A 27,015-nucleotide genomic window follows, 5' to 3' on the forward strand; every position below is an offset into this window, starting at 1 on the left:
GTCTGGTCTCATTTAACAAACTGACTGTATTTGGGGAGTTCATGGCTGAGGTTTCCTTCCTTAAAGTCACCAAGAACAATAAAAAGGGAGTCCAGGTTAGTCGCTCTACTCGCAGTATCTGGTCGGCCAGCGTGCGCTGTGCGTCGTGCACGTTGGCCTGCGGTGGAATATAAACACCGAGCAGAAAGTAGGAAGCAAACTCGCAGGGAGAGTAAAACGGTTTACAGTGTGTCAGTAAATATTCCAGATAAAGTTTTCAGTGAGTTGATCAAAAATCAAGCCGTTAACTTTGAAGATGCTGAAGTGTTGGTGTAGAGAAACTGTTGTCCTGATGGTGGCGCTAGAGGAAAGGTCAGGAGGTCACCATAAATGTTAGGATTCATCCTCTGGGAAGCAGAAACATCCACAGGACATTTATGGAAACCTGGCAACAGAACCAGCGTCCTAATAAGCCGCTGCTAGAAGGGCAACATCCTGACCTGACATGTGTCCAAGATTTGGCTTTTAAAATGGAAGAAAGTGAAATGATCTGCTGAAATCTACTGAAAGCTGTTAAACAACAAGTGCTGCTGGAAGGGTTTTCATTCAGAGCAGATTAGTATTGTGAGGGAGGAATGGACTTTATTCCAGCAGCAGAACAAAGAGGACGACTTTAATCTGCATCTGGAACATCTGGCTGGAAACTTTATCTATTATATATCATTTACTTTAAAAAGTGAATCAGGATTATATTTTTATTTAGTTTCCTCTTTATCTTGTTTGCTCATTGTGCTTCTGTGCTGCTAGTTTGTCCTCACTGTGTGGAACAACAAGAAACCTGCTGGAATATCTGATCAAATAGAAATCAATAGAATATTAAAGAAATCCCTCAGCTCAGTATGTTTGTGACTCTGGCTGAGATGGAGGTGAAATATGTGAACCTGGGCTGTGGTTTACTGCTCTCTTCCTGTCACAAACACTGTTTGACATCTGCTGCTTTTTGTTCAGGCTGCACGGATCATTTCTCACTGTGGGCACACTTCAACAGGAGCAGTAGTAGGTGGCTGAATGAGAGATGGTAACTTTTGGATCTGCAACTCCAGCCGTTCTGATTATTCACAGCTGAGAAATCATCTTCTGAGGATGATGCTGTAGCTTGAATCTATGTCACCATATTTCTATATCTAGAATCACTGTGAATGTTCTGTGTCTTTCTTCTGGTACCAGAATACTTCATCAGTCACACTGGTCAGTTTCTCGACAGCTGAAGGAAACAGTTTCAACTCTCCTGGTCCATGTTAAATCCTGAATCAGGTCTGCTGCCATGGCAACCAGCGCTGTAGAGACACAGACAGATAGATGAAGGTCAGTGTGACAGTGTTTGTTCCAGGTGGAGTTTGCTGGCTCCTGATTGGCTGGAAACACTCACCTGAACACAGACAGCACAGAGCAGCAGCTGGGAGGAAAAGCATTGTGTGCAGTGGTGTTTCCTCTGGTGAACCTGGGGAGAAGTGGCGCTCTGATGCAGCTGAGGCCAAACAAGGACGAGCTGTGAGATCAGACGAGGGCCGCGTGGTTTCTAACGGGTCCTCAGACCTCCCATCAGCCCCTGCGGCGGACAGATAAGGCTGCTGCTGCTGATTGACAGCTCAGCTGAAGCTGCTGTGTGGTTTTCTGCTGAGTCGGAGCTCATTCTGCTTTATTACAGTTCATCTCCTCTATTGAACTATTTCAAATCACTACAGCTACATTAGAAAGAAGGAAAACTACAAACTCGGCTGATTCTAACAGTGAAAATCATCAGTTCAAGGCAGGAACATGTAGTTGTGTCTCTCTAGTATAAAAAGTGGAACCAGCTTCTTGTTTTCATTGTGTGGTTCGTCACACTGAGACCTTCATTCTCCAAAATCCTGTTTGTGTTCAATCTTCAAATGTCTGTTGTTGAAAAAGAAGATGAAGGTTACTGTCAGCCAGCAGATTCATTTCTTACTGACACTATTTATCTTTCTGTTCTTCTCATTATTTTAACGTTGTTTCTAAATGCTTCTTGTTTCCCAGACTTCTCTGTTTCTCTGAACTGATTCACTGAGAAGTTTCTTCGTCTTGATTTGAATCTGACAGCAGATAAAAAATCTGGCTCACGATGATGCAGAAATACAAACAAACATTCCTGTTAGCACAAACACATTCAGGTTGGTGCTGAATTTAGTAACACAGACTGTTATCTGTTGTTTAACAGCTGGGATGAAAATACAAAAGTACAAACTGTGACTTTAACCCTTAAACGTCCCCTCACATTTCATCATTTCATTTCTACGACACATGAAACCTTTTCCACACACAGCATCACATCTTTATTTAGTGTTCTGTTGTTCAGTCTCTTCATTAAAGATACATGATGTTTCACTTTGTTATTCTTAATAGAAAGTAAAATGTTTCCCTCTGAATTGTAGTGGAGTAGAAATATAAAGTAGCAGAAAGTGGTAAAGTACCTCTAATGTGTACTTCAGTCCAGTACTTGAGTAAATGTCCACGGTTACTTTGAACCGCTGTCTGTATGTGTGCAATATCAAATGTCACTAGATCACTAAACTTAAACAGCAAAGATGAAGTGGAGGAAATAATCAGCAGGTTGATCCAGAATGAAAAGAATCATCAGCTGCAGTCTGATACTAAACAGTTCAGAATGAGCTGCAGCTCAACAACTACAGCAGCAACATCCTGCTGCACATTAATGAGGAGGAAGAAGAATCTGAGGAGAGAATATATAATAGTACAACAGACACAGTTAATCTTGTTATTAATGACAAACACAAGTTTTCCTGCTGTCACGTGTCAAAATGTCTCCATAAAAAAGTTCTGCATGCTGTCAGGATTATAACTGTCGCACTGCTGCCCTCTAGTGTCTGCAACAACACACTGCGTCTCCACCTGATACTACTACTACTGCTATTAATACTAATACTGCTGCGACTACTGTACTGCTGTTACTGTGTAGAACAAATCCTTCACACTGCTGCCCTCTAGTGTCTGCAACAACACACTGACTCACACACAAGGCCTCTACTACTAAAACTACTACTACCAGGCAGTACTACTACTACTGTGGCTGCTGCTACTAATACTAATAAGACTTCTACTTATGGGCTGTAACTAACTGACTTTGATTATCAGTTAATCTGTTTCAGCTAATTGATCATCAAACGTCTCGATGAGTCAAAATATTCAGTTCACTGTAATTTACTGTCAGAACAAGAAAAGCAGCAAATTCTCAAATCCATTATCAAAATAGTTGCTGATTGATTTCCTATAGATTGATTAAGCAGCCTGTTACTTGTCATTAATGGAGGAAAATCAGAATAAGTCTCTTTTCAGCACTGTAGCCAGGCTGACAGAGAGTCACATGTATTCCTATAGCCCTCAGTAGGAACGACTTCATGAGCTTCTTTAATGATCAAACTCTGATTATTAGAGACTAAATCCATCATCTGCTGCCCTCAGCTGGTCCAGATTTATCTTCAAACCCAGGAACCTTAGAACCAGCTGTAAAACCTGATATATACTGTATCAGTTCATAACAGAAGTTATCTCACTGCACGTTTCACACAGATCAGATCAGGACCGTCCTCTGTGTGATATTATTAACAGATCCAACAGTTCCCACAGTGAGCAGCACTCAGAGACAGAGACAAGTAGAAACTCCCTTTTAGGAGGTAGAGACCACAAACAGAACCGTGACTCAGGGCGGTCAGCCACCCTTAAATGTGGAGACGGTGTCTGCCTCCTGAACCCAAACTGGAACCTGGTTCCACAGGAGAGGAGCTTGATAGCTGAACGCTCTGGCTCCCGGTCTACTTTTGGGGACTCTAGGAACCACAGGTGCATTGTGGGAGCGCAGTGCTCTGGTGGGGTAGTAAGGTACTATGAGCTCTTTAAGATAAGATGGTGCCTGACCATTAAGAGCTTTGTAGGTGAGAAGAAGGATTTTAAATTCTATTCTGGATTTTACTGGAAGCCAATGCAGAGAAGCTAAAACAGGCTGTATTAACAGGCTGCTCCAAGGTGCTCAGCTGCTTTATTTGGACTGGATCATATTTATTATAAATAATATTAAAGAAGGAAGACAGAGCAGCTGGACATCAGTTGATCCTACAGTGAAATAATGAACTAAAGTCCTTCATTTAATTGTTAATTTTAGATCTGAAAATGTCTGTTTTGGTGACGTAAACGTTGTTTTTATTTTGACAGTTTGCTGCTGACTTTGGTGCCATTTAAAGTTTTTCACTGGACTTGAACTGCTTCGATTTACAGAAGAACTACAAACATGGCGGAGTTGTTGTTTTGACTTTTAGACACAACTGATCAGACTCTGTTATATTATTTTATTTAAAGGTCCCACTTGTGATTCCCACAGTGGATGGAACTGAAACACTTTCTCAGCGCTGACTGATCGTTCACTTTTATTTGTAAGAAATCACTTTCATACAGATTCAGAGAGCTACAGAGTGACGTGAGAGTAGAAAGTAGGCAGCACATGCTGTAAACACACATCAGTGAAAGCTAAACTAAACTAAATGTGTTCTGCAGCCGGAAACATTCATGATTTCTCTTCAGGTGTCCCCTTCAGACGTAGGACCCAGTTCAAAGCGATGACGGCATGTTGGGTCGTGTTCTCGGTCAGGTATCTGATGATCTCTCTGATCAGGACCTCGTTCTTGTTCCCCCTCTCTCAGATACGACCCGGCCGAAGCGGGACTACGAGGTGGACGGCAGAGATTATCACTTTGTGGTGTCCAGAGAGCAGATGGAGAAGGACATCCAGGACCAACAACCGCCTGTATGGAACCAGCGTACAGTCGGTCCGAGAGGTGGCCGAGAAGGTACCGACCCTGCTGACGGTTTCCACCGCAGGAACTTCAGCTGCACCTCAGCCAGAGACCAGATTTGGTTCAAACACAGGTCTCGATGCTGCTGCAGATAGTGTCCGGTGTTCAGTCCCACAGAGAGACAAAGCACAGAGTGATGCTGCTGCTTGTGTTTACTGAACAGAGACCCGGAGATCCTGTCTGCTGTCGACGACCTGCTGGGTTTAGAAGATAACCCCCATAAAACTACCACCTCTCTCTTTTTACACCGGTTAAATAGTTAATAGTTAGTTAGTAGAAATGCGGGGCTCTCGTCCGCTGAAGTCTTTATTTCACTTCCAGTATTTTGCCTTAATTACATCATTTGTGACGGAGACATTTTGTAAAACAAAGGTCGTGCGCACAGAAAATATCCAGGAGGTTCCGAGGTTAATGTTTGACCAATCAGTGACATTCAGCCCTCCAAACCCCGCCCCTGAGGAGCTAAATGTGGCCCCTGGTTCCTCTGCTGGAAACACAGGTCAGGTTCTGGAGTTCCTGAAACGGCTCCTGGGTTCCTGCGGTGAAAACAAGCGACTAGTTCCTGGTTTGGCTCCTGGTTTAGTTCCTTCAGTATCTGGAACTATTTGATCTAAAAGGGACGAGACACAAGGACTCAGAGGAAACAGAAAACCATTAGTTCAGAAACTCATTGTCTGAATTAACAGAAATGTTCTTCTTCTGTGGTTCTCAGGGTAAACACTGCATCCTGGACGTGTCGGGGAACGCCATCAAGAGACTGCAGCTGGCTCAGCTTCACCCCATCGCCATCTTCATCAAACCCAAATCTGTGGAGAACATCATGTGAGTCAAACAGCAGGAGCTTTGTGCTTTTCTTCGTTGGTGTTTTATTACTCTGCTGCTGGCGCTAAACTGGGAGGAGTAAAGGTGGCGTGACCTCGGTGTGATCTTTGGTCCCGCAGGGAGATGAACAAGCGTCTGACGGAGGAGCAGGGCAGGAAAACCTTCGACAGAGCCACCAAGCTGGAGCAGGAGTTCACCGAGCATTTCACAGGTGAGACGGCGCCCCCTGCAGCCCACAGAGCTCGTGTACAGGACACCAAACAGAACCTTGTGTCCCCATCATAAAAATTAAGAAATTACTCTTTAAGGTTGGAAAAAAAATTCTCTTTAAGACTAGATGATCACCTTCTTTCATCGTTATTCATCGTTAACTCTGGGTTGTTTGTGGTCCTTTCAGCCATCGTTCAGGGCGACACTCTGGAGGAGATCTACGATCAGGTGAAGCAGATCATCGAGGAGCAGTCGGGTCCGTTCATCTGGGTCCAGTCCAAGGAGAAGTTATGAGGATCAAAACGCTGTCCGCTCCATCGCTCCTCTCTTTAGATTCACTTTGTTTTATTTTGAAAAGTCGACCTGCAGACGGCAGCCTTACCCCCCCCACGTCTCGACACAGCGGCTGACCAGAGTGATGTTTTCTTTTCAATTTTTTTGCCTGATAAGACTCCATGTTGGGTTTCCTGACCAGCAGAGTAAAGCACACAGGAAGTCTGCCGACACCACACTCGACACGGTACAGCTCCTTAATGTTTAAGGGAGGAGAACTAACCAGGACGGGAAGAAGACGAGTCCACCAAAGTGGCGGGAAGACACGTACGATTTTATCTTTAGTTTGTTTTTGTTTTGTGGGTTTTTCTCCCTTTTTTTTGGTCTTGTAAGGTGAGCGGCGACGGACGGATGGAGTTTCAGTCTCAGGCAGCGTCTGTCGGTCCAGAGGAAGGCGGAGACACAAAAAAGCAAAACTTTGCACGTTTGAGCTTTAACAGCATGTCATTTAATACCCCGTTTATTTCCCATCAGCCCTTTCACCTCAGCGTCTGACGTCACAGCTTTTCTTCTTCTGTTCTGCTCATTTGATCACTTTTACTCTTTTTTTTTGTACACGAGTCGTTTAGTTTAACTCTTTCTGCTCCTCGCTGCTGCAGGACGTTTGTCGGGACGCTCTGCAGGGTTCCTGCTCTGCTGCTAGGGGGCGCTGTGGGGCTTCACACTGACGTCTGGGTGTTTTTAAAGATTACATTTCAGCTTGTTTTCAGTTCATTCATTTAGATTTTAGACATTTAGCTTTACCCCCATTTGAAGAGGTCAGAGGTCACGGCATCGTAATTCTACCTACACTGAAAAACATCTATAGCCTATAACCTCCTCAAGTCGTTCTGTCTGTAAACGAGTCAGTTTCTTTAAAAAAACAAAACAAAACAAAAGGAGAATATTTCACGATATTGTTTTACTCACTGTTTTACTAAGAAAGAGGAGAACAAGAGAGAGTTTTGCGCTCGTCAAGAGAAATAAACGCGTTTTTCAGAAGGACTCTGTATTCACCAAAGACAAAGAAAGACTGGAGACATTTACCACAAATTTATTGTCTTAAGAAAACATGATAATGAGAAACCTTTCCTGATAGCAAAAAAATCATAATTAAAGTAAAAGTAAAGAATATTGTCTATCAAGAAAAATCAAGAGATTGTTTTCTTGAAGTAATGAAATACAATTATATGAATACATAAAGAAGTACAAAAATATTTATTAAGAGATAACAAATGTTATAATTAGAAGTAAGACATAATAGGAAAAGTATCTTATAATCACAAGCAAACCAAAAATTACTGAGAAAAAAGTGATTTTTTCATATTTACGGAAAAATTTGATATGTGTTTTCTTGTAATTATAACATTGTTTTTGTGTAATGATAAGTAAATATCTGAGTAAACATTTACATAAATATTTTTAATTTATAGAAAACAACTTTATAATCAGAATAAAGTAATAAAAGGAAAAGTATTTTATCACAAGCAAACCAAAAGTTATAGAGAAATATAGGTTATTTATTTCATAATCACAAAAAAAATGAGAAAACAATGTGAGAAAACTGGCACTTTTCTTGTAATTATAAAATTTTCTTCTCTCTCATGACATAACGATTTTATCTCGTAATTATAAAAAATCATTGAAAAAATTCCAAATGTTTAAGTTTGAAAGACAGATCGACCTGCTGAGACCAGATGTTTTTACAGATCAGCTGATTTTAAACAGATTTTATCATCATCAGTGTGTTTGGGGTCGTGTGGTTCGGAGCGGCGCCCTCTACGCCGCGAGTTCGAACCCGCCAGACGTCCGTCAGTGTCTTACCATTAAAAGCGATGTCGATCATGCGACGTGAGTCGTGAACCTGCAGACGAGCGGCCGCCTCCAGGTGTCCGCAGGTGTGTCCCGAACACGCAGACGGTTATTGTACAATGAGATTTTGACAGATATTTAACCCTCGGTAAACTGCCTATTTTGTTATAATAAAAGTCTATATTGAACTTTACTTAAGCACTACTACTACGGGAATTATTTTCTTTGCATTGTTAATCATATATGAATAGAAAAGTATAAAGATATTTGAATATATTTTTTTCTTTTTCTTTGATCACCACCTCCTCTGTCTTTTAATTTTCTTTTTTAAGCATAATAAAAACTTAACAAGAAAACAGGAAGTGGTGCAGTGCTCTCTTCTTCTTCTTCTTCTTCAGATGTTTAATCCTGACGTTCCTTTTAGGATGTTATGACCGATAACACAGATTTAATCTTCCACATTAATCCAGTAACTCCAGTACATCGTGCTGCTGTTTCAGGTTTCTTTATATAAAATGGTAAATGTTCAGGAGCTGTTCAGTGTGTTGCCCAAGGACCCTTCAACATGAGGACGTGAGGAGCTGGGACTCAATGTTAATCTGGATACTTTATATTAAGGTGATAAGTCATGTGACTAATTGATGTACTCTATCAGCAGGAAACAGTTATCACAAGGTTGATGGTTTAACACAAACGTTAATGTATAAAATAGTTTCAGCCTCCATTTTTTGTGTATCTCCTGCTCATAAACATGTTTTTAGTTTCCAGAATCATTAATCATATTTGAGTCCTCCATGCACGCCAATGTTAGTCATGGAGTCCCACAAGGATCTGTGCTCGGACCAATCCTGTTCACCTTATATCTGCTTCCTTTAGGCAATATTATCAAGAAACACTCCATAAACCTTTATCATTATGCAGATGATACTCAGTTATATCTATCGATCAAGCCAGATGAAACTAATCAGTTAGCTACACACCAAATATGCCTTCAGGATGTTAAAACCTGGATGACCTGTAATTTTCTAATGTTAAACTAAGTTATTGTTCTAGGGCCCAAGGACGCATTATCTAAAGATAGAGTTTCTCTGGATGGCATTGCCCTGGCCTCCAGCACCACTGTGAGGAATCTCTGAGTTATCTTTGATCAGGACATGTCGTTTAAGTCTCGCATTAAACAAATTTCAAGGAATGTCTTTTTTCACCTACGTGATATTGCAAAAATCAGGAACATCCTGTCTAAAAATGATGCAGAAAAACTACTCCACACATTTGTTACTACTAGCCTGGATTATTGCAATTCCTTATCATGAAGCATCAAGTCCCATAAGAGTCTCCAGCTGATCCAGAATGCTGCAGCACGTGTTCAGACAAAAACCAGGACAAAAGATTATATTTCCTCTGTTCTAGCTACATTTAAAATCTTACCAAGAGAAATATTTCAATGTAAAATCTTAAGTAAACGTAGAAATGCTACAGTGTATATATCTTACTGAAGTAGAAGTATAAATACTACAGTTTAATACTTCATTACAGCCAACTGAATATCCACACAGTAATACAGACGGTAAAGGTAGTAGTGGTGCAGACTGAAAATAAATAATTGATACAATTATTATTAAGTTTCTCGTCCAGTAAATAGTTTTCCAAGGAAGGATAAAATCACAAGCCAATTGGACTTTGTTGAAGATACTTGATACTGTTTCGTTAGTGCTCCTGGTGTCTTCACCTGAGGCCAAGAGGTTACGTTTGTTTTTTTCCTATGAAGTGCTGAAAGGACAGCATTGTAAGTGGTGGTTTAGGCCCCCTCCTCTGTTCAGAGACGGTTTCTCCACCCCTGTGTAAATGGCTTCCTTGACACCTCTTTCAAAAGATCGTCCTCTCTGTCTTAAATGTGCACCTGGTGGTCCTCAAACGAGTGTCCTCTGTCCTTCAGGTGTAAGTAAACTGCTGAGTCTTGACCTGAAGAGTTTGTGTAGTGGTTGTTTAGTTTCCCCAACGTACAGGTCTGTGCATTCCTCACTGCATTGGACCGCATACACTAGATTGCTTTTCATGTGTTTGGGTATGTGGTCTTTGGGGTGGACCAGTATCTGTCTATGACAACTAGCTCGTGTTCCAGTGGGTGGTTGGAATCAAAAAGTAGGTATTGGTCCATGTTTGTGGGTTTCCTGTAAACTGTTGTGGACATCTTCTCGTGTGAACTTGATGTTACTGTCCACAGAGTCGATGTGTTCTGTGAAGGTTTGCACTTCCTGGGTTTTAATTTTGACACGTGTCATCCACATACCTGTACCAGTGGCTCGGTGCTGTTCCTCTGAAGGAGTTCAGGGCTTTGTTCTCCACCTTCCATGTAGATGTTAGCCACAATAGGTGATACTGGTGAGCCCATGGCACAGCCATACAGTACAGAATACAAAATTGGTATGTAGTATAATATCATTAAAATGGAGTATAATATAATTATTGGAGCATAATACTAGTATGTAGTGTGTATTTGGGAGTACTGCTGCTCTCTAGTGGCTACAACAATGCACTGCTTCACTTATGAGGCCTTTTACTGCCGCTGCTGCTTCAGCTCCTGTTACCAAGCCCTTCCTGAAATACCTCAACAACTATTGGATGGGTTGTGATGAAATGTGTTTCTGTTTCCGGCTCTGACAAAGAAGCCTTTAGTCATGTTTGTATGAGGACTTGTTGGCTCTCATCAACACCAAGTGTAAACTGTAAAGTTCACCTTTGATGGCTAAAATCCCCATAAATAAAGTCCATGGACGTGACCTCCAGGTGGGTCGTCATTGTTGGTCTCTGGGCTCAGTTCAACTCTGTGTGGGTGGAGGGCTCAGTGGAAAAAAGGCTTCCAAACAACAAGAGAAAAGACAAACAGCTACAGAGAGGGAGAGGAGTTGATGAGTGTGTACAGCAGCAGATATGAATCTGTTCTCAGTGGTTATTAGGACTCATAAAAAACTGTTGACAGCCAATCAGCACTTCCTTTCCTGCAGCTGTGTGGGTTTCTGCTCTGCAGCCTCCTCACCGCTAGCTGCACTTTTTCACATTAATACCACAATGACAGTTACAACCGTCAAATCATTCTAGGAAGTTCAGTTTGATTTCAGCGCTCAGTACTCACTGTCTCAGTTTTGATCTGTTATTAATCTGTGAGAGAAACAGCTCAAATCCTGAACTCAGAGCTGAGAAGCTGAAATAAAAGGAGATATGTTCAACCACCTGCAGTCTGCTCTGATCCCACTTTATGACCTCAAACTGATTCTAACAGGCAGTCAGACAGCAGAGTGTTCACATGGGAATAATAACTAAACAACGTTTCAAAACGGCAGCAGGCAAAATAAAAAGTTAAGCTGCATTTTCTTGGTTTAGAAGAAATAAAAACAGCCATCATGTTGCCGATATTCAGACTTCAGCCCGACTGATGAGAGCTAGTTACAACCAGAGTCAAATGACTTGTAGCTGTCAACATATAGGCTGTTTCGGTTCTGATTATTTGCCATGAAGGCAAACTGAAATCAGTACAAACAATGATGTTTACAAAAACACAGACGCTGGGATTTTTCAGTTTATTGAGAAAGACTGAAAATAATTTGCCAAACCTGCCACACTCTGCATAATGTATTAAAAAGAGACACAAGAACAGAAAAATACTGAAAACAAAAAAATCTAGCAGACAGCTAATGATTCAGCTTCATTTTCTATTTTTTTAAGTCACAAATGGAAATAATCTAGATCATCAAAATAACAAATACACAGAACTTACACTCAGCAAATATGTATGTGTATATATTTTTAGGATTACTACATCTAACCTGTGCACATCATAACTTAAATTTGTAATTTCTTCAGAAAGTGACCAATGAGTTAAATTGATGAGATCTGATGGCGAGAAAAGGCGAGCAGAAAACAGTCAGTCAGCATGTGTGCAGCCGGTGGACGGTCCCTTGTTTCTGAGGATTCACAGCAGAGGGAGTCCACAGCAGTACACCAGACTCTTCACTATCAGCACTGTGTACAGCAGCCAGAGCAGCTTCACCCTGCACTGAGACTGGAAGGACACAAATGGTGGACATGATGGTGGACGTGATGGTGGAGGTGATGGCGGAAAAGCTGGAACCTCTGAAACAGAAAAGCAGTCAGAAAGAAATGTCAGTCCTCTGCTCCTCTGCTCTCTTTGACAGCGTCTCCACATGAAGCTGAATCTCTGCTGAACACAGTCACCAAGCCTTCATTACCTTGTTCTGTTTGGGCCTTCACTTCCCCCCCCTCGTGCTGGACGTAGCAGCGGTATTTATACATGGAGAGAGCGTCCCGATCAATCACTCTGATGGCGGCGGTGCGTCCCGACTCTCTGAGCTCCAGCTGCTCCTCCTCAGCAGGTGCCTGCTCCTCCTCAGCAGGTGCCAGCTCCTCCGTCAGATTGTTCTCCTTTCGTCTTTTCCAGGAGAAGCGGACCACAGGAGGAAACATGCCTGAGGCCACACACAGCAGGGAGCTCTTCCCCTCATGGTGGGCTCTGGATGCTGCTGGGTACACGCTCACCACGGGCTTCACTACCGGGTCATCTGAAGTTTGACAGCAGCAACAAGCAGCACAGACACACATTCACACAGTCAACAGCAGCTTCCAGCACTGCATTCAGTCTGATCCTGGAAACTACATGGACTCTGATCACTGAGCTCCTCATCAATACAGCACACAGTTCACTACATGGACTGGATTCACCTTCATATCACACACGTCATGTGTAATAATAATAATATTAATATGTTATATGAGGAAAGAAAAGAATTTTACTTATTTAGCAGTTCTACATATGCTGGATTCTTATAATATAATTATGAAATATCCCCTTTAAAAACTTAATGTTTTATATATTAGGGTTAATAAACATATTTTAATAAAGGTATTTTTTACGTTCACATTAAATTAGTTATACTTTTACATTTACTTAGACATTATATATCATATACTTTATTTTAACGGCAAAAAAATCTAATTGTTGCATCAGTAATTTCATAGTTTTAAAATTATAAAAATTCTATATAAAACACAATTTACATATATGTTCAGATACGTGATCAAATACATATTACACCAAATTACATATTTAATTCACATAAAATAATTTCAAGTCAAGTCACGTACATTATTTATAATTTCTGAACTTGAACCACTCAACAACTAATCAATACATCAATAATGTCTTTGTTTAATATGTTAAATGTGAATAAAGACAGCTTTATAATATTAAATAAGATTCACTATTGACTGATTACTTTTTAATATAATGTAATAATGTGATGTTAAAATTATAAAGAACCTGATACATCATTTTTACTACCATATACTTTTGAAAACATGTTTTATAATTTAAATCATAAAGCATCACAAACTATTTGTATTTATATTAAAAGTATAAAATGCAAATATATTTGTGTGAGCGACTTTGTATCACTCTATTTCACATATATAAATACATAAATTATAGTTATTGCAATATTATCAGTATCTGACTGTCGTGATGTAAATTTTATCATTTAAAATGAATAAATTATCCTGTACAACATATTTATAGTAAAATGTCTTTTCAAAAACAATAGACTGCGCTGACTCACTGAGAGGATCAAATACTGTATATTTACAACTTTGTCAATATCTTACTTTTTCCATATGAATCAGTTTTGCTGGTGCAGAAATAAAGAATAACTTCAGTTGTGCAGTGAGATTTAAACATCTTTTCAGCAATTATGAACCTTTTTATGTAACAATAGCTGCACGGCTGTAAGAACTCTACTAATTATGAACAAACTAATATTTGAAGCCTGAAACAGAAGAAACTCATAAAAAACACATTTTAACTTGTTCAATAAAACAACTGAAGGAAAATAAATGTTTATTCTTACCTGTTACATACAGTTTAGTTCCAGAGCCAAAGCTTAAGTAGAGGTTTCCTCCCACAGTGAAACAGAGTAATACAAAAACCTGTCAGCTGCTGAATGTGTCAGCTGAGGTGAACGAGTCCAGATGATGAACCAGGATCATATTTCAGCTGCATGATGTGTTTCTCTAATGTTCATATCAACATGACTGTCTCTTCTTTTATTGTCTTTTTAGACACACTGGCAGTGTTGCTCTGTGCATGCTGATGTCTGCTGGTCCAGATGGACTGGACCTGGACCAAAGGATGGATGAATTGACATTGTTGTTCAGACATTCTTGGTCCCCAGAGGATTCACTTCATTAATTCACTTGATTCTGACTCTTCAGAAGAAGATGCAGATGTCCAGGCCCAGACTTCCTCTTCTGTGCTCTTGTCATTGTTTACAGTCCGATAAGCAATCTGAGAGCCCATCAGCTGTCATCTGATATAAAAGCTAATCTGAAGTTAAATATTCATCAGATGATAGCCGATGGTTTCTGCCTTATTTGCTCTCCACACGGACTGTTGACCTGCATGCAACCAAAACCAGCTCAGATTTGATTGGTCAATACTATTCGGACTACAAACAGAAACCACAACACATTCATATGCAGATATCTGTTTACAGAGATTATTTCTGATCTGTATCAAGACTTTAAGGATAGACGGTGCTGTATGCTGTACAGATTGTAAAGCCCTTGGCGGCAAATTAATAATTTGTGGTATTGAACAATATCAATCAAACTGACTTGTTATTCCCATCAGCCTCAGCTGTACTTGATGTTAATTAGCAAATGGCAGTAAGGCAGTAGCCTGAATGAACCACTAAGTGACGCTGTTTTGAGTTCTGAAATGTGTGTCGTTGTAGGTGCTATGTTTTTAATGTTTACTTGAAATAAATAACTAATAAATAAATATACAATAAAATTATTTATTATTGTTTTTAACGTTTAGTTGAAATCCTCGTCAGGTGAGCAGAGTTAACAGCAGCTGACATCATCATGAAATATCAGAACTAAAACCAAACACCCGTAACGCTCAGAAACAGCAGGTTTGAACCCAAAAGCACGACTCACAGGCAGACAGGTTGAGATGAAAGTTCACTTAACAAAAGGATTAAAACCAAGTCGACAGTCAGAACTTATCCAAAAAGGGAGCAGACAGAGAACCAAAGGCTGGACAGGAACAAACCAGACAATCTGGCAAAGCGTTGGTGCAAATGTGTCGTTATATATACAACCAGACTAAAGTCCAATTTATACTCCAATGGCGACTGAAAGTGAGCGGATCATGTTGGAGTTGGAGCTGATCGATGTTGAACAGCAGTTACTTTTAGTGAAATTACTCACTGAAACACAGAAACGAGAGAAGGCGTCTGAGGAGAGGTTTGTACGACCCTTAAACCGGTCGAGGAAGAAGAAAAACAAAATGCGTAGGAGGAAATGTGATGCTACCAGCCGACCAATCACAGTTCATGTGGTCTGCGACATGTAGTTAAATCTTTGGGCGTGTGCGTGTCAGGCCACTGTGCAGAGTATGCGGTGTTGAAGAAATATTGTGAGTCAGGTTCAGGTGTGAAGAAGTTTCAGAGACTGATGAAGACTTAACATAGCGTGGTTTATTGAGCCGGGCCGAGGAGACACAGCGCCAGCATACAACATGTGATCACGTCACATGCCAACACCAAATCTGAAGGAGAACATCTGGTGGTCCCTTTTATGTTTCTTTCTTCCCCCCAGTGCCTGTAGGTTTCTCTATTAGGTCTTCTTTCACCTACAACTGATCTATCTGATGTTTAGACTCCAATGCTTCGTCATATTGGAATCTCTCACTATCCATGAGTGGTTCTCTGATCTGTGGAGCCAGTGAGTTCTTGTAAATATTCTTGTAAGATTCCCAGAGAACACTGATATCTGCCAGCCTGACGCCTGAGCTACTGTCTCTAACTAATCAGTCTAAGTACATGTGAGAAACACCTAAAGCTAGAATGTCAGAAAACACTTATGGGGTCAGCTAAATTACTCTAAGCTAGAGCTGTCTTACTTTTCCCTGTCACATCAACAAAGCCCCTTAAGAAATATTCTCCACACGTGGCTATGCATAGGCTACAGCGTACCTAAGGAGGAGATTCGACAAAAAACTATACACTGAGCTTTGTGAGGGAAATGAGGAACAGGTGAGCAGGTGGGCGGGGAGGTCAGGTGATGGGAATGGTGGGAAAGATGTTAGCTCAGTGCGGGGGAGAGTGGCTGGATGTGGGAGTCAGGTGACTGAGACAGATGGAAACATCTGAGGACACCTGGTGGACAGGTGGAGAAATGGTAATGAGAGGTGGGAATGTGTCTGAAAGGAAGGACAGAGAGGCAGAATGGAGAAACACAACTGAGTCAGACACTGTGACCCCCCTCCAGTTAATCTGTTCATGTTTGTGTTATTAAGATATTAAGATACACTTTGGTGTGGGTTTGAGTAAGAAGCACTCGTGTTTTGCTCTGAAGTGTTGGCTGTAATTTTTGCCAGCTTGCTGTGTACCGAGCATTTATTCTGTGGAAATAGTGCAGGATAAAACTTTAGCTCTATTTAGTTTTACCCTTATATTAACTTAGATTTATTTTTATGTTCATAATATTTTTATTTAACTTCACAGACATCTTAATATTAAAAACATTTGTATTGTTTTTAGATAATTTTTTTGCACTGAATGTTTTTTGGTATAAAGTTGACTTTGCACTACCTCGTTCCCCTTCGAGGGAACTCGAACTGCGTCGGTGACGACACTATGGGAACGCCTCTGGGCGTGGCAGGGCTGAAACCATGAGTGAAACTACTCCGATCCTATCGGCGTTGCTAGAACGGTAGCGTGTGACGGCGTAACTGGAGGCGTATATAAGCACGCCGGCACACCGGACACATTAGCTTTATTCTATTCGGCAACCACGAGAGGAAATTTCTTACCTGGAAGGAAGTCTGGCAGAGGAGATGGCTGGTGAGCAGTTCAGGCAGTGTGTTTCCCATGCCCGCGTCAACATCACGGCTGGGGACACTCGTGCCCTGTGTGCGTCTTGTCTGGGGATGCCGCACGCCCAGGCAGCTCTCGAGGGGGCCGCTTGCGGCCATTGCGAGGCCCCTGAGGGCGCTGAGGTCCCGTGCGGCTCTTTTCTCCGAAGACGGCCGGATGCGCTCTCCCCGTGGCTCGGGCCCGGCGGCCGCTGAGTCGGCGCGGCGGCTTCGGTCATGGGGCTCCCAGCGTGACATCTCCGAGTGCATCGGGACTGCAGAGGCTTTTTCCCGTTCCTCGTCTGCTCGAAGAATAATGAACAAAACATGGTACCAGGAGTAAAACCAGAACGAGGTGCACTGTGAACAGCGACATGGATTCGTTAAAGCCACTGGAGACTTTGAAACTAACGGGGAATGTCGACAGCAATTGGCGCACCTTCAAGCAATTTCAGCTGTAAATCATGGGTCTAGAGACGAAGTCTGATGCAAGGAAGGTAGCGTTACTGCTAACAATAGCAGGCCCTCAAGCCATAGAAGTGTGTAATACCTTCGTATACGACAGTGAAGATGACAAAGACAAACTTGATAAAGTGCTCGGAAAGTTTGATGCCCACTGCTCTCCAAAAAAGAACGAGACATACGAGAGATATGTTTTTCGTTCCCGGGTGCAGCAGCAGCGTGAACCCTTTGATAGCTTTCTGACCGACTTGAAGCTCAAAGCACAGTCATGCAACTTTGCTACACTGAAGGACTCCATGCTCCGAGACCAGGTCGTGTTTGGTGTGGAGGAAAGGCTACTGCGGGAAACGGAGCTGACGCTGGAAGGGGCCATCAAGATCTGCCAGGCAAGTGAGCTCTCGCAAATGCATGTGAGGACATTCAGCGAGTTAGCGGCGAGCGCAGAGAGTGTGGGTGATGGCGCCGCTGTAAGCGTTGTCTCAAGTGAGGGACGGAGACGCCTTGCGCAGCAGACAGACGATCGAACATTCAAACCCAAACAGTGGCCTGCCTTTGGTAAGCTATGCTCTAATTGCCAGGGCAAGAACCACTTTGCCAAGCAGGTCTTCTCGAAAAGAAATGAGGGGAAGACAGTAAACTCTGTAAGCATGATGGACGATTCTGATCTGTGTGACACATTTTTTGTTGGCATGGTCAACTGTGAAAAAAAAATAACTAAATGCTGTCAGAGAGGATAAATGGAGAGCACCACTGCAGATAAATGGGACTGCATCGCTTAAGGATTGTGTATTCAAAGAGCCTTGGTGAACCTTTCTAGCCGTAAAGGTGTCACTGAAGACATTCAACAGGACAGGAAAAGGGGCTATCTGACCCCTTCTCCCTCCCGCAGGTCACCTCCGGCCTCAACCTGACTCTTTTCTCTCCACAGAACGGCGGAGCCATAAACCAGCATTTCGTTCTCTGATCGCCGATGTGATGAGCCAGGAGTGCAAAGAAAAGAGACCATAACAACCCCTGTTTCTCGAACCAAGCAAGGTTCCATTATTACTGTGTTTGTTCTGTTTAAATAATAACCTTGCTAAGTGAGCAGCGGCGTTTGCCTCTGAGTTTAGTAAGTAATGACCCTGTTGTTATCCTTTAGTGATGTTTGAAGACTAGCAGACCCATAAGAAAGTAATCTTGAACTAGTTTTCTAACCTCTTTCTGTTTTGTCTTAATTCATCCCTGTTACTCCCCAGTAATCACTGTCTGTTCAGTTCTACTAAAATATCCATTGATACGCTCGTGTGTATCACCAGCCTCTCAGTTAAAGTGGAATGTCTACTCTTTTCTCGTGTGACCCGAGCGCCACCAAGGGGACAGGAAAGGTATAACACGCAAGTGTTTAAAACTCGGCTTACACTGACAGGATCGCTAAGTAGGCCTACCTACCACCATGTAACTGCATAAACGAAATTTTGCTGCCACGCTTACATCTAAATTGTCTCCTGAGTTAAAACCAGTAACCAGCAAGTTTACTGAGGACAGGTAATTAAGCTTTGTTACGTTTTATTATAACCTTTTTCCATAGTGTTTAGCCTTGTTTTAATTGTCTTTATCCGAATGTTTAGAACTAAGTATTTTTCCAAGATATTGTGGAGAGAGAGATTAAAGGGAAATACGCGCAACGTATCCCAAAAGAAAGTTAACACCTTTGGGGTGACTTCCCCTGAGACCCACTCCCAAATTGACGTCACCACTACCTAATGAAGTCAAATAAAAGGGCCTTGTTGTCTTTTGGCTCACCTCTTCTCTAAAAAACTCTCTTTGAAATTCCGATCTTTTTCCGTTTCGTACTTAAATTTTCTTCAGACGAGCTGAGAAAGCTACGACCCTGAATCCCAATTTTCTTAGCGGGATTTTTGATTTTTTGTTTGGAGCTGCCTGTTTAATCTCAGCAACATTAAACAGCCGACATTCCCGAGGCCTCGCGAACCTACAGCGAATGTGTGTTTATTTGATTTTGTTGTTGCAACCTGATCCGGTAGTTTTTGAACAACTTTGGACCAGAAACTCAGAAGCCTTCATTTATGGCCTTGAATAAATGAAACCACGGCTCTGACGACAGAACCCTGAGTGGGCTCCGCTATAGCGACACCAAACGAACTGAGATCAGAGTAAAAGCCTTGGCTGACGGCCCGTTGCTGCAAGCGCTTCCCACAAAGGACTCCGGAACAAATCCACCGGTTTCGAACTCAACTCGAAAAAGCCACTGGGGTCGGGCCAGAACCGACTCCACGAGCCAACCGGCAGTCGAGCCTCGCTACGGGACCTGCGGCAACGGTAGGGCAAAACAAACCACCCTCTGTGACTCGTTGGTGTTCTCTAGTGGCTCCATCCACAGTTAATAAACCCTTAGATTAGTCAAACTAAATCTGCAACCTAATTTCGGTCATTCGTTCCCTCATACTCGTAGAATTCTCTCCCTCTACAATATAAACTGAAATCCAATCGAGCCTTACGTAGGCCACCCTGTTCATTACCTCCTGGGTGTCATATTGACTGTTGTCCCTGTAATAATACCACTATTGTACTCTCTTTAGTTAGTTAATCAATTCACCTTGAGCACAGTGATGTTGTGTGTGTGTTATTAAGAATCTAGAGTCCCTGTATAGATTTGAGATTGACTGATTGACTAGAGTTTAAGATTTCAGAATAACGGAACCAGTAACTAATGAATTACCGGAAATTTGTGTAATTCTCAGGCTTTACTCAAGGACCTAAAGCCTTGGGCTTGTGTTTTCTTATATTGATCTCTGATGTATTTTATAGGTAGCAGTCCTGAATACATCCCAGTCAGTGCAGTCCAAACACGCCTGAAGGTCCTCTACAGCCTCACTGGTCCACTGCTTAGATGTCCTCACAGGTTTACAGAGCTTTAATATCTGTCTGTGTGCAGGAATCAGGTGGACCACGACGTGGTCAGAGTGACCCAGAGCAGCGCGGCGGACGAGGTGATAGACACTGCTGACTGTGGTGTAGCAGTGATCCAGAATGTTCTGGTCTCATTTAACAAACTGACTGTATTTGGGGAGTTCATGGCTGAGGTTTCCTTCCTTAAAGTCACCAAGAACAATAAAAAGGGAGTCCAGGTTAGTCGCTCTACTCGCAGTATCTGCTCGGCCAGCGTGCGCTGTGCGTCGTGCACGTTGGCCTGCGGTGGAATATAAACACCGAGCAGAAAGTAGGAAGCAAACTCGCAGGGAGAGTAAAACGGTTTACAGTGTGTCAGTAAATATTCCAGATAAAGTTTTCAGTGAGTTGATCAAAAATCAAGCCGTTAACTTTGAAGATGCTGAAGTGTTGGTGTAGAGAAACTGTTGTCCTGATGGTGGCGCTAGAGGAAAGGTCAGGAGGTCACCATAAATGTTAGGATTCATCCTCTGGGAAGCAGAAACATCCACAGGACATTTATGGAAACCTGGCAACAGAACCAGCGTCCTAATAAGCCGCTGCTAGAAGGGCAACATCCTGACCTGACATGTGTCCAAGATTTGGCTTTTAAAATGGAAGAAAGTGAAATGATCTGCTGAAATCTACTGAAAGCTGTTAAACAACAAGTGCTGCTGGAAGGGTTTTCATTCAGAGCAGATTAGTATTGTGAGGGAGGAATGGACTTTATTCCAGCAGCAGAACAAAGAGGACGACTTTAATCTGCATCTGGAACATCTGGCTGGAAACTTTATCTATTATATATCATTTACTTTAAGGATTACTTCATAAAGTGAATCAGGATTATATTTTTATTTAGTTTCCTCTTTGTCTTGTTTGCTCATTGTGCTTCTGTGCTGCTAGTTTGTCCTCACTGTGTGGAACAACAAGAAACCTGCTGGAATATCTGATCAAATAGAAATCAATAGAATATTAAAGAAATCCCTCAGCTCAGTATGTTTGTGACTCTGGCTGAGATGGAGGTGAAATATGTGAACCTGGGCTGTGGTTTACTGCTCTCTTCCTGTCACAAACACTGTTTGACATCTGCTGCTTTTTGTTCAGGCTGCACGGATCATTTCTCACTGTGGAGATCAAACTTCAAACAGGCGCAGTAGTAGGTGGCTGAATGAGAGATGGTAACGTTTTGGATCTGCAACTCACAGCCGTTCTGATTATTCACAGCTGAGAAATCATCTTTCTGAGGGTGATTGAAACCTGAATCTATGTTACAATTACTCATATCAATCCACAGAATCCTTGTGAATGTTTCTGTGTCTTTCTTCTGGTACCAGTAAACATAAGTGACACACTGGTCAGTTTCTCGACAGCTGAAGGAAACAGTTTCATCGACTCTCCTGGTCAATGTTAAATCCTGAATCAGCTCTGCTTCCATGGCAACCAGCGCTGTAGAGACACAGACAGATAGATGAAGGTCAGTGTGACAGTGTTTGTTCCAGGTGGAGTTTGCTGGCTCCTGATTGGCTGGAAACACTCACCTGAACACAGACAGCACAGAGCAGCAGCTGGGAGGAAAAGCATTGTGTGCAGTGGTGTTTCCTCTGGTGAACCTGGGGAGAAGTGGCGCTCTGATGCAGCTGAGGCCAAACAAGGACGAGCTGTGAGATCAGACGAGGGCCGCGTGGTTTCTAACGGGTCCTCAGACCTCCCATCAGCCCCTGCGGCGGACAGATAAGGCTGCTGCTGCTGATTGACAGCTCAGCTGAAGCTGCTGTGTGGTTTTCTGCTGAGTCGGAGCTCATTCTGCTTTATTACAGTTCATCTCCTCTATTGAACTATTTCAAATCACTACAGCTACATTAGAAAGAAGGAAAACTACAAACTCGGCTGATTCTAACAGTGAAAATCATCAGTTCGAGGCAGGAACATGTAGTTGTGTCTCTCTAGTATAAAAAGTGGAACCAGCTTCTTGTTTTCATTGTGTGGTTCGTCACACTGAGACCTTCATTCTCCAAAATCCTGTTTGTGTTCAATCTTCAAATGTCTGTTGTTGAAAAAGAAGATGAAGGTTACTGTCAGCCAGCAGATTCATTTCTTACTGACACTATTTATCTTTCTGTTCTTCTCATTCTTTTAACGTTGTTTCTAAATGCTTCTTGTTTCCCAGACTTCTCTGTTTCTCTGAACTGATTCACTGAGAAGTTTCTTCGTCTTGATTTGAATCTGACAGCAGATAAAAAATCTGGCTCACGATGATGCAGAAATACAAACAAACATTCCTGTTAGCACAAACACATTCAGGTTGGTGCTGAATTTAGTAACACAGACTGTTATCTGTTGTTTAACAGCTGGGATGAAAATACAAAAGTACAAACTGTGACTTTAACCCTTAAACGTCCCCTCACATTTCATCATTTCATTTCTACGACACATGAAACCTTTTCCACACACAGCATCACATCTTTATTTAGTGTTCTGTTGTTCAGTCTCTTCATTAAAGATACATGATGTTTCACTTTGTTATTCTTAATAGAAAGTAAAATGTTTCCCTCTGAATTGTAGTGGAGTAGAAATATAAAGTAGCAGAAAGTGGTAAAGTACCTCTAATGTGTACTTCAGTCCAGTACTTGAGTAAATGTCCACGGTTACTTTGAACCGCTGTCTGTATGTGTGCAATATCAAATGTCACTAGATCACTAAACTTAAACAGCAAAGATGAAGTGGAGGAAATAATCAGCAGGTTGATCCAGAATGAAAAGAATCATCAGCTGCAGTCTGATACTAAACAGTTCAGAATGAGCTGCAGCTCAACAACTACAGCAGCAACATCCTGCTGCACATTAATGAGGAGGAAGAAGAATCTGAGGAGAGAATATATAATAGTACAACAGACACAGTTAATCTTGTTATTAATGACAAACACAAGTTTTCCTGCTGTCACGTGTCAAAATGTCTCCATAAAAAAGTTCTGCATGCTGTCAGGATTATAACTGTCACACTGCTGCCCTCTAGTGTCTGCAACAACACACTGCGTCTCCACCTGATACTACTACTACTGCTATTAATACTAATACTGCTGCGACTACTGTACTGCTGTTACTGTGTAGAACAAATCCTTCACACTGCTGCCCTCTAGTGTCTGCAACAACACACTGCGTCTCCACCTGATACTACTACTTTTTCACACACTCAACATTTCTCCTGTTTTAGCTTCTCTGCATTGGCTTCCTGTAAAGTCCAGAATAGAATTTAAAATCCTTCTACTTACCTAAAAAGCTCTTAATGATCAGGCACCATTTTATCTTAAACTACCAGCAATTTCCCCCAATTTCCAGGACAAAGACCTAAAATAACACACCCTAAAAGAATCAGGAATAACTGCTCAACCATTCGGCTTGGTGCATAATAAGTGAAGATATTTATGTCACCAAAAATCAAATACAAGCTAGCGCACACTGATATGACTTTACTGCATTTATTGTGAGTGAAGCAGTATACTTTGTGCTTCCACGTCGTTTAAAGACAGACACAATGCTTGGTTCAGGTGCTCATATGTTGGGACCTCCATACTGGTCCGTAGAGTGGCGTGGCAATCAGGGGCAGGGGAGCCTCCCGCAGCGTTTCCAACCATGGGCAATAAAACACGAAATTCCCTGTGCACAGCAACAATATTTATTTTTAATATTTATGTTACCATTACAGACTAAATAAAGGAAAATATGAGATTTCCATCCTCGCCTTGTATAAAATCTATATTTTACCATTTATCACCATCAAAACCTCCTCCTGCAGGTTATAATGCAACTGAATATCTCCTGCTACACCTGGACTACAACTGGAACTGTAAATTTGATGAAGAAACTCAAATACACAATTTATAAAATTATACCCAGGAGGTGTTCATGTTAGTATTATAGATCTACTGTTTACATGTTTCTGTCCACACAAACGTTACAAATAACATCAAGTTCTTAAAACATTGAAATATTGATCAATACAATGACTAGTGATCAATATTGCTTGGACCAAAGAACCCCTTTGCTACCGCAGCCCTTTCATTCGATGTAACTACCACGAGTCAGCGATACTGTAACACTCTGGATGTCAAAGCCAGGAGGGAAACGTCAGAGGTCAGAGTGCATTATATATGGTGCCTTTCTCATTTCCCAAAGTGCCTCCTTGCTCCTCGAGGTGCATTTTAGGAACTGAGATGTTCTTCAAGATGCACTGAGATCAATTTCCAGGTCACAGGCTGGAGCATCGAGGAGGCCCTCGGTCTGTTCAGACATGTTTTTACTTATTTATCAGGGTTGATGAACCTGAATTAATCCAGTGTTCATATTTAGATGCAAATTAGCACATATTTCATTAGATACTGCCTCATTTGCTTATTTAGACATAATATTTTCTACCCTATTCACTTCACGCAGTGTCTCGCCTTAAACAAATGAGCTGATTATTTGTTTGTAAACCATCTGTTTTTTTCATGTAGTTTGGTTTTTATTCCACCTTAAATTTACTTTTATTCTTAAATATTTGTAGCGCTGCTGACTTAGTGCTGCTGCCTGTTTTATTTAGTCTTTTCTTTGTAAATAAAATGTTAAAAACACGCCTGTCGCTGTTGAGAAAAGTCCAAGATGATGTCATCTAAACACTTGTTTTGTCCAATCAAAACTTCAAACTTCGATGGATCAGGCTTAGTTGCCATCACACGCCCTCAGTATGGCACTTGAGTCACATGATAACAGGTGGTTGTCTTCAGGTGGTAACATCTGTCTCTGTTCACAGACGCTCTCTGGGTTGAACCGCTGTGGTTTGATCCAGTGAATAGTCAGGAGCGAGAGGCGCTGAATAAACGGGGACTACAAAAACACTACAGACGACATTTGTTCTTGTGAAAGTCGGACTGAATCAAATATTATTGTGATTGTGATGAGATTTGTGTGTCCTGGCCTGCTGCAGCATCATCGGCTCTCTGGGCCAGTGTGAGATGGTCAAGAAGGAGTGAGGTTGGATTAATGGACTTTGGAACCTCAGGCCCCAACTCGTCCCTTTCCGTAACTGTCGTCAGCAGGAAAACACGTTCCGCCTCGCTTTTAGGAGGTTGAGGAGGTAAATTTGTGTCTCCTCCCCTGTCAGAACGCACAACCTCATAATCCATGTCGCCCACTCGCCGTGTGACTGCCCGGGGTTCTACCACCTGGTGAATAATTTAGAGGTGGAATAATACAAGCACCTTATCTCCAGATGCAAACTGGCTTAACCTAGTTCCTCTGTTGTAGAGACGCTGCGGACGCCCTGAGCAAATTCTCCCATGACGACCGGCCTAATGTGTGGAGCTTTGCTCTGATGTTTTCTTTCTGGAAATTACAACCTGAAAGTCGTGAACTCTGACCCTGCACATTTTCTCAAAAGGAGACATTAACAGAAGCAGAGAGTTTTGGCGGTTGTGCTTCTACCATGAGTAAGTAGGCTGCAGAGTAAATGCTTTCTTTGTTGTCTCTTCACGATCAGGACTCAGCACAGGCTGTTTCATACTGAAGAATAAAGCGGAGACCCTGAAGCGGTCGATCAGCTCGTCCACATCTGTGAAGTTAATGGAACATTATCATATGATTTGAAAAAAAATTGAGATGCGATGTGTTATTATAGATTAAACATGTTTTATCAGTTCATAAATAAAGTGCATCTGTTCTGTCTGCATATGTAGAACCAAGGGAGTCTCATGCGGCCTTTGTGATGAAGGTGAACAACCTGAACAACTTGTGTCCGAGAAGGAGAAGGAAGAAGTCAACATTATCAAGGGTCCAGTTCATTATACCAAAAATAAAGAAAACATATTTCCGCTCTCGGTTACTGTATCAAAAAACAAGAGAACCAGTTTATACCAGTAAATATATGAAAATACAAGCCAGGAGTTATAGAGCAGCTGTAACATTATCAGAATCATCAGAATCAGAACACTTTATTGATCCCAGAGGGGAAATTCTTTGTTTCAGATACTCGCATGGCTCAATGAAATAGATATAATATTAATCATGAAAGCACAATATCAGGATAACATTAGAAGAAACACCAAACAAACTGGGAACCAAGGGAAAATTGTTAGCAACCGTAGTTGAATACATTTTTAATATTGTGCATTTATTCACGTACACAGCAAGAGTCCCGTTTAAAGAGCGCATTGTTGGTGCAGCACAGTTCCCCTTCGAGGGAACTCGAACTGCGTCGGTTACGACACTATGGGAACGCCTCTAGGCGAAGCAGGTCTGAACGTGAATGAAATCACTCCAATCCTATTGGCTTGTTGCTAGAATGGTAAGGTGTGACGGAATAACCGGAGGAGTATAAATCACACCTGTACACACTCATCATTAGCTTTTTTTTAATTCAGCAGGCGCTCTGTATGTTGTTTGAAGAAAGCTCCAGTCCTACAAGCAGTGTGTCTTACCTGAAGAAGAAGTCTACCAGCATGTCCGGCAACCAGATGTACAGAAGGTGTGTTTTTTTCTTGCCTTCGGTACATCACGGATGGAGATTCTCATGAGATGTGTGTCTCATGTTTGGGGATGGAGCACGCCCGGGCAGCTCTCGAGGGGGCTGCCTGCGCCCGTTGCGAAGCCCTTTCCGTGCGGGTACTGAGGTACAGCATGGCTCTCTTTTCCGAGG

General features: G+C 41.9%; 2 pseudogenes; one reads left to right on the forward strand and one right to left on the reverse strand.

Annotated features, from left to right (window-relative positions):
* The first annotated feature begins 4,621 nt into the window (after positions 1-4,621).
* Positions 4,622-6,282, forward strand: LOC119902706 (annotated as a pseudogene).
* A 5,118-nt stretch (positions 6,283-11,400) lies between these two features.
* Positions 11,401-22,924, reverse strand: LOC119902711 (annotated as a pseudogene).
* Positions 22,925-27,015: the final 4,091 nt, after the last annotated feature.

Source organism: Micropterus salmoides, unplaced genomic scaffold (genome assembly GCF_014851395.1).
Source record: "Micropterus salmoides isolate LMB-PRFRI ecotype aquatic unplaced genomic scaffold, ASM1485139v1 Ms_hic_scaffold_14, whole genome shotgun sequence".
Lineage (NCBI taxonomy): Eukaryota > Metazoa > Chordata > Actinopteri > Centrarchiformes > Centrarchidae > Micropterus > Micropterus salmoides.